This window comes from Petaurus breviceps, unplaced genomic scaffold, assembly GCF_028583685.1.
Source record: "Petaurus breviceps papuanus isolate PSGF00001 unplaced genomic scaffold, PetGlider_PUasm1.0 99, whole genome shotgun sequence".
NCBI lineage: Eukaryota > Metazoa > Chordata > Mammalia > Diprotodontia > Petauridae > Petaurus > Petaurus breviceps.
The window spans coordinates 153,774-154,458 of NW_027187465.1; the positions used below are offsets into that span (position 1 = coordinate 153,774).

General features: G+C 44.8%; 1 protein-coding gene across 1 annotated transcript in view; it reads right to left on the reverse strand.

The window, feature by feature from the left end:
* Window positions 1–685, reverse strand: part of DEPDC5 (DEP domain containing 5, GATOR1 subcomplex subunit) — a 113,278-nt gene that overhangs the window by 35,807 nt on the left and 76,786 nt on the right. The window lies entirely within an intron of this gene.

Genomic DNA, 685 nt, shown 5'->3' on the forward strand with positions numbered 1-685 from the left:
TGGCCAGTGAGTCAATAAGGTTGTTACATTCTCTGAGCTAGGAGAAGGCTATATAAGCCCTGATGTGTAGCTTTGTTTTGGGACTCACTTTGAGAAGTGTTCTGTGATTTGATCTGAATTCTGGGAAGCCGTTGTTGAGAGTCCCCCGGCTTTGAAAAACCCAGAATGTGGAAACCCAGATGTTGACTGGGTATGGATGTAATGGTTGGACAGTTTGGAAATCTGTCTACTTGATATTTCTGTCTTGATAATTATGCCTGTATACTTTGAGGTTCAGGGTGCTGACCTTTTCTTCTGAACAAGGTAAACGATATATGTCTGACTGATTAAAGTAAGCTTGTTAACCCATTTTGAGTTGCTTTCCTTTGACAAAGCAGATCCAAGAACCTGTGGTAGCTGCAAACCCTGAGGACGCGTGGGGTGCTTGCCGCTACATAGACACAGAGAGACACAGAGAGACAGAGATAGAGAGACATAGAGACAGAGAGAGACAGACAGAGAGACAGAGAGAGACACACAGAGATAGAGACAGAGACACAGAGAGAGGCAGAGAGACACATAGAGACAGACATAGAGAGACAGAGACAGATAGAGAGACATAGAGACAGAGACAGAGAGAGACAGAGACAGAGAGACACACACAGAGATAGAGACAGAGACACAGAGAGAGGCAGAGAGACACAGA